General features: G+C 50.4%; 1 pseudogene; it reads right to left on the bottom strand.

Annotated features, from left to right (window-relative positions):
• Positions 1-8904: 8904 nt before the first annotated feature.
• On the bottom strand, positions 8905-9647 carry LOC108542497 (transcription factor A, mitochondrial-like; annotated as a pseudogene).
• Between the last annotated feature and the right edge of the window lie 2905 nt (positions 9648-12552).

Genomic DNA, 12552 nt, shown 5'->3' with positions numbered 1-12552 from the left:
AAGAGAGTTTTTCTCTGTCACCCATGATCATAGCTTACTACAGCCTCAACCTCCTGGGCTCAAGTGATCCTCCCATCTCAGCCTCCTGAGTAGCTGGGACTATATAGGTGCATGCCACCATTCCCAGCTAACTTTTTTTATTTTTTATTTTTGTTGAGACAGGGTCTGGCTCTGTCACCCAGACTAGAGTGCAGTGGCATGATCTCGGCTCACTGCAACATCTGCCTCCCGGGTTCAAGTGATTCTCCTGCCTCAGCCTCCTGAGTAGATGGGATTACAGGTGTGCCCCCCCCCATTTGTGTAATTTTTTTTTTTTTTTTTTTTTTTTTTTGAGATGGAATCTCACTCTGTCGCCCAGGCTGGAGTGCAGTGGTGTGATCTCGCTCACTGCAAGCTCCGCCACCTCCTGGGTTCACGCCATTCTCCTGCCTCAGCCTCCCGAAAAGCTGGGACTACAGGCGTCCGCCACCACGCCCAGCTACTTTTTTTTTTTTTTTTTATTTTTAGTAGAGATGGGGTTTCACCGTGTTAGCCAGGATGGTCTCGATCTCCTGACTCGTGATTTACCCTCCTCAGCCTCCCAAAGTGCTGGGATTACAAGCGTGAGCCACCGCGCCTGGCCAATTTTTGTATTTTTAGTAGAGACAGGGTTTCACCATGGTGGCCAGGCTGGTCTCCAACTCCTGACCACAAGTGATCCTCCTGCTTCAGCCTCCCAAAGTGCTGGGATTACAGGTGTGAGCCACTGCTGCTGACCCCCAGCCTATTTTTTAAACAAATTTTACAGAGATGGAGCCTTGCCATGTTACCCAGGCTGGTCTCAACCTCCTGGGATCACGAGATCCTCTTGCCTTGGGCCCCCAAAGCAGTGCGATTATAGGTGTGAGTCGTCTCACCAGCCCTGCTTCTCACTCTTCTAACTTGCCATGTGGCCTTGAGCGAGCCTGGGCCTGTCTGTGACCCTCGCTGGCATAGCAGGTAGATGGTGAGCCTGGGCGGACTTCAACGACACAAGCCCACTGCCTCCAGCCCACCTTCCCCACCTTACTTCACACACCTCACTTCCTGGGGGGTACCTGAGGGCAGAGGGTCTCACGGATCGGACAGGCTGGGCTGGCAGGGAGCTGGGCGCCCCAATGTGAGGCCCTGTGCTCGCCTGCCTTGAAGACCCACCCTCAAACAAGGCCTTTGTGTACGCAGTAGACTTACAGGAAGATTTTGCAGTAATGAAGGAGGCTTCTATCATCACAGAACCCCGAAAACAGAACCTGAATGCTGCGCTTCCCTTTGGAACGTCTCCTTTCTTCATTTGTTTTTGTTTTTTGTTTTGATACAGTATCTTGCTCTGTCACCCAGGCTGGAGTGCAGTGGTGTGATCTTGGCTCACTGCAACCTCCGCCTGCTGAGTTCAAGTGATTCTCGTGCCTCAGTCTCCCGAGCAGCTGAGACTACAGGTGCCCGCCACTACGCCCAACTAATTTTGTATTTTTAGTAGAGACGGGGTCTTGCCATGTTGACCAGGCTGGTCTCGAACTCCTAAGCTCAGGTAATCTGCCCGCCTCGGCCTCCCACGGTGCTGGCATTACAGGCATGAGCTATTGCGCCCTGTTAATTTTTGTATTTTTAGTAGAGACGGGGTTCCACCGTGTTGGCCAGGCTGGTCTCGAATTCCTGACCTCAAGTGATCCGCCCACCTCAGCCTCCCCAAGAGCTGGGATTACAGGCGCCCGCCACCATGCCCGGCTAATTTTTGTATTTTTAGTAAAGACAGAGTTTTGCCATGTTGCCCAGGCTGACCTCAGGTGACCTCCCTCCCCCACCCTGACCTCCCAAAGTGCTAGGATGACAGGCTTGCATCACCACACTCGGTTAATGCTTGTATTTTCAGTAGAGACAGGTCTCGCCATGCTGCCCAGGCTGGTCTTAAGTCTTGGTTTGTTATATTATTCCCATTGCACCACCCAGGAGTTCCCCACTTGCCACGCCTTCCCCAGGATCTGGCCACCTATGCGTGGGGCAGCCACCTGTCACCCCAGGCCCTCTTCAGGTCTCTCTAGTCCTGCATTCCTGGACTCCTCCCCTTGGCTTCCAGAAACTCAAATCGCCCCATTCATCACGCAGAAGCTTTGGGCAGACAGAGATCTGGCAGCACCACCTCTCAGAGAACCCCGCGGTGGGACCCCGCGGGGCGCGGGCTATGCAGTCAATCTGGGGAAATGGGCTCACCGGATGCAATAGTGCCAAGCCGAGCCTCTGCCCCAACCCGCCACAAACTCCTGTGAGATGGATTAGAGACCTCAGTGCACAAAGCAAACTTTTTTATGCTCTCTGGACTGGGAAAGAGTTTGTACATAAACACCAAAAGCACAAATCACGAACAGAAAGATTGCCAAGTCCAGACACAGCAAAATTAGAAACGTCTGCTTGACAAAAGCACATCATAAACAACACAGCGAGACAAGCCACAGACACAGAGAGGATATTTGCAACCCATATCACCAACAAAGGGGTCATACCTGAGATCGACCGGGAGTCCCACAAACCAAGCGGAGATGAACAGCCCCGTCAGGGCCGGCGACGTGGAAACCCTCTGGCGATCCTAGAAGAGGAGGCCGGTGGCTGCTATCAAGAGGCGCCCGCTGTGGTCACAAGAGGGGCAATGTGGACGGAGACCTCTGTGAGATGCGGCCCCCACACCACCCGCCGGGCCTGATTGTGGCACAAGGGGGTGTTGGCGAGGACCGAGAGCCTCAGTGCCTCTCCCCCTGGCAGGAGCACCAAGCAGCGTGTCCCTTTGGAGGCTGCCGGCTGTTTCCCCTGCAGTTGAGAACACACCTGCTCCATGACCGGCAGCTACACCCTAGTGTGTGTCCTGGGGCAGGTGCAGCATCACCGGGGATAACGGGAAGCTAGAAACAGCATCCACGCATCTTTTCAGGGAAATGAATGAATCACCTGTGGTGCCTGGTGGGTGACGCCGCGGCGCAGTTCACACGAACAGATTCCAGATGAACCACACCTGCGTCTATCAATGCAGCTTAACCTCAGAAGGGTACTGTGGGATGAGAAGAGCAAGTTGCTGAATGTCACGGACAGCAAAATACCATTTATACGAAGTTTAAAAACACAAATTTCACGGCTGGGCACGGTGGCTCACGCCTGGGACCCCAGCACTTTGGGAGGCCAAGGCGAGTGGATCACTGAGGTCAGGAGTTTGAGACCAGCCTGCCCAACATGGTGAAAACCCATCTCTACTAAACATACAAAAAATTAGCTGGGCGTGGTGGTGCATGCCTGTAATCCCAGCCACTGGGAAGCTGAGGCAGGAGAATCCCCTGAACCCGGGAGGCGGAGGTTGCAGTGAGCCAAGTTCACGTCACTGTACTCCAGCCTGGGCAACAAGAGCAAAACTCCATCTCAAAAAATAAAAAATAAATAAAAGGAGCCCCAAAGGGCTCCCTTACCCCTTTCCCACAAGAGGCCACGGCGGGAAGGTGCCGTCTATGAGGCACGGAGCCTGCCGGGGGCCTGGGTCTTGTGCTTCCAGCCTCCGGAGCGGTGAGCGGTGAACTGCTGCTGTTTATGAAGCAGGCAGGAGGGCCTGAATTGCCTCCACCCACCCCTTTCCAGCACCGGGGTGTCTGCTTCGGACCTGGTTTTCCCGGCTCTTCGCTGCCTGTGGCCGCCCCGCCGGAGGCACCAGGGTGCAGTTCACCTGCTTGCTTCAGGGCGGCCTCCTGGGCCCTGAGGCCCAGGAGGGGGTGGGAGAGCAAGTCCAGGCTCACAGGCCTGGAGGGGTGCTCCCCGTGAGATGCGTCCCTCCTCCGACGCAGTTCAGATGAGAGGGGGGACCCCCGAGAGCGATGGGGACTTGGGGTCCCTGGGAGGGGTTAGCAGCAAAGCAGCCACCACTGTGGGGACCCTGCGGGTGGCCAGGGAGGGCTGGATGCAGTCACCTCTCTCACTGGCTCAGCTCCCTTTCCACGGCGCAGGAGGGGCTCGCGTGGGGCGCTGACTGGAGCAGAGGGGTCGGTCAGGCCCACCCCTCACTCCACGGCCCAGACCTGGGCGAGAGCAACTGCAGGCATTGGATGAGGACGTTTTACACGGAGCCAGACCCTGCCACAGAGAGTGACCAGGAGGCCCAGGGCCCTGCTCGGGCGGGTGAGGGCTTCTGCACGACTCCAGCCTCTGGGGGAAGTGGAAACTGTTCACACTCCCGGCGCCACCCAGGTGGGCCCTTCAGTAACTCGGTTCTGCTAACGTGGTACCGGCTTCCACACCAGGCTCCCCTGCAGCTCAGACGGTTCCAGCTGTCCCCTCCCTCCCCGTGTTCTCATCATCCCACTTGGGGCTGGAGTACTCTTCTCCACCCACACTCTCACACACACCTCCCTACACAAACACACCCCTACACGTACATACACCCCTACACACACACACTCCTACATGTACATACACCCCTACACACACACCCCTACATGTACATACACCCCTACACACACACCTACATGTACATACACCCCTACACACACACCTACATGTACATACACCCCTACACACACACACCTACATGTACATACACCCCTACACACACACACCCCTACATGTACATACACCCCTACACACACACCTACATGTACATACACCCCTACACACACACCCCTACATGTACATACACCCCTACACACACACCCCTACATGTACATACACCCCTACACACACACACCTACATGTACATACACCCCTACACACACACACCTACATGTACATACACCCCTACACACACACCTACATGTACATACACCCCTACACACACACCTACATGTACATACACCCCTACACACACACATACACACACACATACACCTACACACACCCTACATACACACATACACCCCTACATACACACCCCTACATACACACATACACCTACACACATACACCCTACATACACACACCTACATACACACACACACCCTGCATACACACCCCTACATACACACACCCTACATACACACCTACAGAAACATACCTACACACACATACACCTACACACACCTAAACACACCCTACATACACCCACTACACACACACCTACACACACCCTACATACACACACCCCTACATACACACCTCTACATACAGACACACACATACATACACACCCTACATATACACACCTACATACACACATACACCTACACACACCCCACATACACACACACCTACACACACCCTACATACACATCCCCTACACACACCTACACACATATACACCTACACACACACCCCTACATACACACATACACCTAGACACACCCTACATACACACATACACTCCTACATACCCCTACATACACACATACACCTACACACACACCCTACATACAGACACACCTACATACACACACACCTACATACACACACCTACATACACACATACACTTATATACACACCCTACATACACACAGATACTACATACACACACACCTACACACACACACACCCCTACATACACACCTAGACACACACTCATACACACCCCTACACACACCCCTACATACACACACACACACCCCTACACACCTACACACTGGTCTCCCAGCCTGGGCCTCTCCCCGTGGAGTGCCCCCTCCGCCCTGCAGCCAAGGAGCCCCCAGCCCCGTATTGGACCAAGGCTTCAAAGCCCCCACTGACCCCACCACCCATAAGATCAAAAGCAAAATTCCTCGGTGGGTCAGTTTGCTTGGGCCGCCGTAACAAACTCTCACAGACCAGGTGGCTGAAACAACAGACGTTTATTTCCCACAATCCTGGAGGCTGGAAGTCCAAGATCAAGGTGTGGGTGGGGCTGGTTCCCCCTGAGGCCTCGTCCTCAGCTTCCAGACGGCATCTTCTCCCCATGTCCTCCCCGTGTCCTCAGGTGATTGTCTTTCTGCAAGCATCTATGTCCTAATCTCCTCTTCTTAGAAGGACTCCAGTCAGATTGGATCAGAGCCCACCCTAGTGACCTCATTTTCCCTCCATTATCTCTTTAAAGACCCTGTCTCTGGTCAGACACAGTGGCTCATGCCTGTAATCCCAGCACTTTGGGAGACTGAGGCAGGAGGATTGCTTGAGGCCAGGAGTTCAAGACCAGCCTGGGCACCATAGTAAGACCACATCTCTACAAAAGAATTTTTAAAAATTAGCCAGGCATGGTGGTGCATGCCTGTGGTCCCAGCTACTTCAGAGGCTGAGGGAGGAGGATTGCTTGAGCTCAGGAGGTGGAGGCTGCAGTGAATCCTGATGGTACCATTGCACTCCAGCCTGGGTGACAGGTAAGACCCTGTTTCCAATAAATTAAATAAAATAAAATAAAAATAAAAAGATTCTGTCTCCAAATACAGCCGTACTCTGAGGTCCCGGGGGTGAGAACTTTGGCATATGAATTGGGGGAAGACACAATTTACCCCATGACACTGGGCATGAGATCCAAAGGCCTTCGCAATCCAGGCACCATCTTCCTTCCCAAAGCCAGATCCTGGGGGCCATGTGGGGTGTCCCAACAGCAGGAAAATTTGCCATGGTGGCCCCCAGTGGAGGTCCTGGCATCCTTGTCTCCAGAGGTCAGAAATGCTTAAAGTAAGCGTGGGCTGCCCTCCCTGCCCTGGGCCTCCTGTCCACTTGAAAGCACACACTTAGGAGCGGGCATGGTCCTGGCTGGGGGAGGAGAAATGTGCCCTAGACTGGGAACCCAAACACCAAGGGAGCAACAATGGGGAAGAGTTCCGTCCTGGCCCCACACACTGGCAGACCATGCTGGTGCTCCACATGTCATCACTGTCATAGCAACTCTGCAGGGCAGGAGGTGTGACCCCCATTTCGCAGATGAGGAAATGGAGGTTCCTCAAGGATGCAGGGCTCACCCGAGGTCACACTCAGGAGGGAGGAGCTGCACATGGGCCCACAGGTTCATGTGCCTGGTACGCAGTCACAGACCAATGTGCTGAGGCAGCAGGGTTTGCAGCAGAGAAAGAGTCTCAGGATCGCTGGGAGCCAAACCAGGAGATGGGAGGAGACCCTCAAATCCATCTCCCCAAGGAGTTCTGAACTGGAGTGTTTGGGGTTTTTTTTTTTCTTTTTTTTGGTTGTGTTCCAATAAACTTTATTTATGAACACTAAATATTCATGTTAATTTTCATGTACCATAAAAGTCTTTTTAAAAAAGCATATAAAATTATAAACACAATTCCTAGCTCATAGGCCATAGAAAGCAGGCAGCAGGCTGGATTTGGTCCACAGGCCATAGTTGGCTGTCTCTTGTACAGGCTTTTATACGTTATGCAAAGTGTTTCAAATTCCAGAGACTTTGGATACTTTTCTTTTTTTAGATTTCTCATTTAAAATATATATACAATGCAAGTTTTCTTTCTGGATCAATATACTCACATGAGAGAAAATAATTCAGAAAAAAATATATTTCCTTACTTGAAAAAAGGGAAAAGTGCCAGGCACGGAGGCTCATACCTGTAATCCCAGCACTTTGGGAGGCCGAGGCAGGCGGATCACGAGGTCAGGAATTTGAGACTAGCCTGGCCAATATGGTGAAACCCCATCTCTACTAAAAAATACAAAAATTAGCCAGGTGTGGTGGTACATGCCTAGTCCCAGCTACTCGGGAGGCTGAGGCAGGAGAATGACTGAAACCCGGGAGGCGGAGATTGCAATGAGCCCAGATGACACCACTGCACTCTAGCCTGGGTGGCAGGGTAAGACTCTGTCTCAAAAAAACAAAAGGTGGAGGGGAAAACTGTAAAACAAATGTTTCATCTTAAAATATATAATTAGGAGATGTAAAATTAAAGATTAAAATTTTTATTCTATGCAACATAAAATAATACGCATAGATCTGGTACCTAATTTATTAGTTTTACTTTAGAAAAAAGACAGTTAAGAAAAAGGTTTATAAATTTCTCAGTTCCTTTTATACAAAGTTGCAACTGAAACCAGCAATCACTTAGGTGTACAACCATCAACTCTGAATATAATATGAATTATACCTAGGAACTGTAACAACAATTACGTAAGTCTTTAGAGGCCTGTGAACTACTTCTGTCCCTTTGTGTTTTCATACAAAATAAGCCTGAGGTTAAAGAGAATAACGTCACTGACCACAGCTGGGGCCACGCGAGGACACAGCTTATACCCATCAGGTCCCTGGGTGCCCTGAGTCCTTCCCTTGCTATTTATGGAAATACAGGAGAAACCAGGAGGGTCTGAGCATGGACCTGGCCGTGCCCCCAGGGGCCGAGGAAACCACCCATCTGTCCAGTCTTCCCTCCACCCCGCGGTTCCCTCCTACCCGGACTCTTGGGCTGATACGGCTCATGCACTCAGCAGCGCATTCATTAAGTGCAACTAAAACCAGCCATCACTTATGTATACAACCATCAGCTCTGAATATAATATTAATTATACCTAGGAACTGGAATTTACCCAGATGAGTTCTGGCAGTTTTTTGAAAAATGCACAATTATATCAGAGAACACTGTGTCTTCCACAATTTGTAACAATTTTGAAAAGAAAACTCCTGCTTCCATAATATAAGGAAACAAGAATACTCTTTCCATAGACATCATCCTGTATTAAAAAAACCTGATAGTCTGATTGACCTTTATCAAAGGTAAAATGATTCACATTTGCATGGATTACTCTGATCCTCAGTAGTTCCTAAACACAAAATTTTGCATAAACCTTTATCTGGGTTTTCCAAAGCAAGTATTACACTGGCAGAAGTCCGTGAGCTGAAGAAAAAGAAATTGAATAGAAAAGGTTTACCGACTTTATCCTTTCTAATTTTACAATAGCTTCAGGTGTTGAGACCTAACTGGTTTCTGGTGCCTATCCACTGTGAACTTCTAACACTTCTCAGTACCATCTTTTGGTGGTTGCTTTATTTTGCAACGTAGAAGATCCTTTCATCCAACTTCAATCATCTGTTCTTCCCCAGACTTCGTTTCATTATAATAACGAATTTTATAATCTTTAGCAAGTTGAATATATACTTTCTTTTGAGAACCAGACAGATTTTTCCCGTTTTCATTTACAGTCTTCAGCTTTGCCTGCAGTGAACCATCCTTAGCTTCTTGGAGGCTTTCAGCTACATAAATGTTATAAGCTGAACAAGGTCATTTTGGTTTTCCAAGCAGTTTTAACTCTCTCTCTTTTTTACTAAAGCTTTCCTTTTTAACTGTTCATGCATGATTTCTGTTTCCAAAGACATAATCTGACTTGCAGTTAGCTGTTCTTGAATTCTGCTTATCTCTTCTTTGTATGCCTGCCAGTCCACCCTATAAGCATCTTCATATATTTTTTTTCTCTGAGTTGGGAAGTTCCCTCCAATGCCCGGCGGTCCTTCTAATTAGTTCTGTATTTTTTGCATCTGGGTTCCGAGCTTTAAATAAGGGTAGTTGTTCTTCAGAAAATCGAAGGTAAGAAGTTACAGATTTCTTTGGATAACTTGCCAAGGCAGATGAAAACCATTTCCATAAATACACAAAACTGAAGGGGAAGCGCAGTCGACTTCCACAGCTGGTACACAGCTCCGCCCGGACCTTCCCAGGGCGCTCAACATGCCCCACATGCCTCAGAGAAATGCCATCACACCAGCGGACCAGGCAGTGGCCGGGTCCCAGTCTCAGAGAGCTTCCTGGTACAACAGAACAACCCCAGCAATGACAACTCGAACCTGCCTGTGACCCTCTGGAGTTTGTTATCATGCCCGCCACTCACGAGGCACTATGTCACTCAGGCTGGAGTGCAGAAGCTCGATCTCGGCTCACTGCAACCTCCACCTCCCAGACTCAAGCGATTCTCCTGCCTCCGCCTTCCGAATAGCTGGGATTACAGGCGCGAGCCACCGTGACTCGCTAATTTTTGTATTTTTAACAGAGATGGGGTTTTGCCATGTTGGCCAGGATGGTCTTGAACTCCTGACCTCAGATGATCCACCCACCTCGGCCTCCCAAAGTGCTGGGATTACAGTCATGAGCCATGGCGCCCAGCCCTGGACTGGGGTTTTTAAGGGGATCATGGGGGGTGAGGGGCTGGATACCTGGGGTCGTTGATGGGTTGAAGTGAGGGGAGTGTGGAAACGGCATTCTTTTGTGAGTCAGTTCCTCATGAGGTCCTTTGCATCAGCTAGCATCAGTTGTTTCATTGGTGACCAGACCCTGAAGGAATATCTCAAAGAGAAAACATTTGGTGATGATCAAGCTGTTATCTGTAGAGAAGTTAAAGGGAGCTATAGGCCGGGCGCGGTGGCTCAAGCCTGTAATCCCAGCACTTTGGGAGGCCGATGCGGGCGGATCACAAGGTCAGGAGCTCGAGACCATCCTGGCTAACACGGTGAAACCCTGTCTCTACTAAATACCAAAAATTAGCTGGGTGTGGTGACGGGCGCCTGTAGTCCCAGCTACTCGGAGGCTGAGGCAGGAGAATGGCGTGAACCGAGGAGGCGGAGCTTGCAGTGAGCCGAGATCGCGCCACTGCACTCCAGCCTGGGCGACACAGCGAGACTCCGTCTCAAAAAAAAAAATTAATTAATTAATTAATTAAAAAAAAGCTATAATCTAGATTCTACATGATTAGGACAATAGGCAAAACAGCTATGAGGAAGTGAATCCAACAGCAAGCAGACCCAGTGATGAACGCTGAATTTGCCACAAGCTTGGTGTATTTTCATTTCTCTCCCTCTTCTTCCCTGATTTATTTTATTTATTATTATTATTATTATTATTATTATTATTATTTTGAGGCAGAGTTTCGCTCTTTTTGCCCAGGCTGGAGTGCAATGACCCAATCTCAGCTCACTGCAACCTCTGCCTCCCAGGTTCAAGCGATTCTCCTGCCTCATCCTCCCTAGTAGCTGGGACTACAGGCACCCACCACCACACACACCTAATTTTGCATTTTTAGTAGAGATGGGGTTTCACCATGTTGGACAGGCTGGTCTTGAACTCCTGACCTCAAGTGATCCACCCACCTTGGCCTCCCAAAGTGCTGGGATTACAGGCATGAGCCACCATGCCTGGCCTCTGATTAATTTCATAAAGTTTATAGGGATGACCCAGCACAGTGGCTCATGCCTGTAATCTCAGCACTTTGGGAGGCCAAGGAAGGAGGACTGCTTGAACCCAGGAGTTCAAGACCAGCCTGGGCAACTGTGAGACCCCCTATCTCTACAAAAAAAGAAAAAAAATTAGCGGGGTGTGGTGTTATGCACCTGTTGTCCCAGCTACTCAGGAGGCTGAGGCAGGAGGATCACTTCAGCCCAGGAGGTTGAGGCTGCAGTGAGCTACAATTATGCCATTGCACTCCACATTGGGTGACAAAGCAAGACCCTGTCTCACACACACACACAAAGTTTATAGGGACGGCTTCAAATTTATCATGCACCAACAGCCACATGGGCCACCTTTCTTTCTTTTCTTTTTCTTTTTTCTTTTCTGTTTTTTTTTTTTTTGGAGACAGAGTTTTGCTGCTCTGTGGCTCAGGCTGGAGTGCAGTGGCCCAATCTCAGCTCACTGCAAAATCCGCCTCCCAAATTCAAGCAATTCTCGTGCCTCAGCCTCCTGAGTAGCTGGGACTACAGGCATGTGTCACCAAGCCCGGCTAACGTTTTGTATTTTAGTTAGAGATGGGGTTTCATTATGTAGCCCAGGCGGGTGTCAAACTCCTGAGCTCAGGCAATCCACTGCCTTGGCCTCCCAGAGTTCTGGGATTAAAGGCGTGAGTGGCCGGGCGCAGTGGCTCAAGCCTGTAATCCCAGCACTTTGGGAGGCCGAGACGGGCGGATCACGAGGTCAGGAGATCGAGACCATCCTGGCTAACACAGTGAAACCCCATCTCTAATAAAAAAAAAAAAATACAAAAAACTCAAAAAACTAGCCGGGCGAGGTGGCGGTGCCTGTAGTCCCAGCTACTTGGGAGGCTGAGGCAGGAGAATGGCGTGAACCCAGGAGGCGGAGCTTGCAGTGAGCCGAGATCCAGCCACTGCACTCCAGCCTGGGCGACAGAGCGAGACTCCGTCTCTGAAAAAAAAAAAAAAAAAAGGCATGAGCTGCCGCGCCCGGCCCACACGGGCCACCTTTCTGATCCACACTAAACCTGTTCCTCAACAGGGCCTTTGCACTGTTCCCTCTGTCCGGAATGTTCTTCCTCCATAACTACCCGTGGCCTCACTGACCGTCCTAGCTAACACGGCCCCTCGCAGCACTCTGCTCGTCATCTTTTCTTGTTTTTTATTTTGTTTTTTTGTTTTTTTGGAGACAGAGTCTTGCTCTGTTGCTCAGGCTGGAGTGCAGGTGCGCCATCTCGGCTCACTGCAACCTCCGCCTCCTGGATTCAAGCGATTCTCATGCCTCATCCTCCCGAGTAGCTGGGATTACAGGCAGCCACCACCACGCCCGGCCAATAGAGATGAGGTTTCACCATGTTGGCTAGGCTAGTCTCGAACTCTTGACCTCATGGTCTGCCTGCCTCGGCCTCCCAAAGTGCTAGGATTA

The sequence above is a fragment of the Rhinopithecus bieti genome, unplaced genomic scaffold (assembly GCF_001698545.2).
Source record: "Rhinopithecus bieti isolate Rb0 unplaced genomic scaffold, ASM169854v2 scaffold_1017, whole genome shotgun sequence".
Taxonomy (NCBI): domain Eukaryota; kingdom Metazoa; phylum Chordata; class Mammalia; order Primates; family Cercopithecidae; genus Rhinopithecus; species Rhinopithecus bieti.
Note: the sequence above shows the minus strand (reverse complement) of the source record. Positions and strands in the feature narration are given on the sequence as shown.